Below are 2,777 nucleotides of genomic sequence, written 5' to 3' on the forward strand. Positions count from 1 at the left end.
CTCTCTCTCTCTCTCTCTCTCTCTCTCTCTCTCTCTCTCTCTCTGTCTCTCTCTCTCCCGCTCTCTCTCTCTCTCTGTGTCTCTCTCTTTCTCCCTTTCTCTCTTTCTCTCTTTCTCTCTTTCTCTCCCTCTCTCTCTCCCTCCATCTTTCTGTGTGTGTCTTTCTTCAACTATGTTATTGTGCTATTTGTCTATTTCCTTTTAGCAAACATTTAAAAAAAGCTACTTCAAACTAAAACTCAAGTTGTTTTAACAAACTTAATTTTTATTGACAAACACAATGTGTCCGCAAATCGTGCTTCACTTCCCTTCTACATTCTATGCACGGCCCCCCCACCCCCTTTCCCTCCCGGTTCACAATATCTCTTGTGTCTTTTTCTACTTGAGCGATAACTGAATCCAACACACTTTTGTAAGATACTTTCTGAGGACGCCTTTGCCTGTTACTACACGATGACGTAGGCCGGGGATCTCACAATTTGATAACAAAGTTCCCTGAGAAAGAGTAGACAGACATTCAGAGGACCACCTATCTGAACAATTGAATAATGCTGCTGCTGCTGCTGCTGATGATGATGATGATGATGATGATGCTGGTAATTATGATAGGCATGGTAACTCTACAGTCCCCCTGCTGGCTCTTCGATGCCCATTAACAGACCTTACAATTCTTCGGCAGAGAATCCCTTCAAGTGGCAGCACTGATGAGCCATTACCGTTGCCACTTAATGAACTACCAGTTTCGTTTTGGTCGTAATGTGCGAAACAAGAGCCTAGTCTATCACCTGTTGCTTGTTGCATTCAACCTGAATGGCTAATTGCTTTCACTATTACCACATTTGTTAACCTAAATCTTATCAACTATTGGATGGGAGGAATAAAGCGAGTACACAGTGAGAAATTTTCAGTCTTGTGGCTTTAAATTGCTATTTAAAGTTCTGCTTGTCGAATATAACAAGGCGCAACGTCCATTACACTGTGAGCAGAGCTTTTCGATGTAATTTGTATCACTTTGATTTAAATTAAAGACGATGAATACTCAGTGGCACTTGACACCATATAGATCTATAGCAACGGTTGATGATCTTGAATGAGCCTGTCGTCGTTGTCAACAGTATTTTCATGATTTCTGCTTCCAGGATTCTCCGGTTTTCGGTATCTTATCCTTTCTGGCAAAATGCCAACTTTCAGTCAGCGTATATTATTCCAACAAATCAAACCCACGGGTATAATTTTTTTCACAACTGTGCACTCAAATCCAACCCCGCTTGTGTGCCGGTTGCTACTTATCACTATGACTCTATTAGCCATACGAATGGCCGCCATATGTCGGAATTTGGAATACTTACACAGGTCAAGTGATTATTTCTATTGCAGTTTTCTTCTTTGCAAACTGTAAGTTTTGCACTTGGGTGGTTATCAACCTGGTAGTGCACCGTGTCCCAGGATAACAAAGTGAACATCACGACGCGCTGTTTCGTCCATGAAAGGATGGACTAACGTTAATTAGGGATCAACATTACTCAGTGAAAGTAATTGGGCAATGCCCGTGGGTCAGCTCACAGGCTTCAGTTTATTCGTCACAAATATATTGTGGTAAAAATTATGCGTCGCAATCATGTCTCAACAATGAAATAATTAAAACAAGAGTGAAAAGCATTTAACGATTTTCCCCTGTGTTCATAAAGTTGTTGTACAAAAATATTTAAGCTTACCAACTATGATAACATGACCAAGATCTCTATTCTTTCTACCGATAGTTCCATAACACTATCATTGCCCCCTCTCCTTGTGTTTGCATCGCTACCTCTGCTATTAATCTTTGTTAATAGCTACCGAAGCCTGCCGTATATCCAAGCCATTTGCAGTAAGGCTGAATTGTTTCTCTCCACCATTTCCCTCACCACCCCTAGCGCACACCGTCGTTCTCCTTTATTTTCCACCCACGATTGATGGGATTGGATGCCAGATTGAGTGCTCTGTTTACAATGCAGAAAGGTAATACAATGAGAAGAGCACATTTTTTAAATTCTGCTAAGAGTGCTAAATGTTGGCATTCAGCATCTGATCTTTCTACACCTCTCACAACATAATATACAAAAAGAGAAACGTTTAATATAGAACGTAACGTACACTTATGTTCGATTTCAAGCACCAGCACTTTTGGCCTATCACTTTTCACCCCCAGAATTATCATCTTCATTGCAGATTTTTAAAATACGATTCACCTCTTCATAACTTTGTAATTTTACTCTTCTGGGAATTATGGTAATGAATATATCCACTACAAACCAACAAGAGGTTCACCTCCTTCATTGTCTTTACTTGGTTTCCTTCTTCTTTTTTTTAAAGGTGTATATTATACTCGCTTGTCTATTCTTCATGATTATCTGTCTACTACAGATCGTGCATTAAACTTCTCCTATGAAAACAAAAGCTGTGAGCGTTGGGCATTGATCACCATCTCTCTTCATCCTTAGTTCAACATCTTCGATTTCTCATGTCCATCCTTATCGATATAGTTCGTATCAGGCTGGAACAGGATGATCAGGAATAGGTTTTAGGGGCGCATAAATCATCATCATCATCATCATCATCATCATCATCATCATCATCATCATCATCATCATCATCATCATCATCATCATCATCATCATCATCATCATCATCATCATCATGATCATCATCATCATCATCATCATCCATCTTTTTAGTTTAGTATGGGGTTTTACGGCGCTCGCAACTACATAAGGTCATATGAGCGCGCGAAACACAAG

The 2,777-nt window shown here is 40.0% G+C and overlaps 1 protein-coding gene across 1 annotated transcript in view; it reads left to right on the forward strand.

Annotated features, from left to right (window-relative positions):
* LOC101863405 (NK-tumor recognition protein) overlaps window positions 1-2,777 on the forward strand; it is a 157,673-nt gene that overhangs the window by 1,795 nt on the left and 153,101 nt on the right. The window lies entirely within an intron of this gene.

The sequence above is a fragment of the Aplysia californica genome, unplaced genomic scaffold (assembly GCF_000002075.1).
Source record: "Aplysia californica isolate F4 #8 unplaced genomic scaffold, AplCal3.0 scaffold00025, whole genome shotgun sequence".
Lineage (NCBI taxonomy): Eukaryota > Metazoa > Mollusca > Gastropoda > Aplysiida > Aplysiidae > Aplysia > Aplysia californica.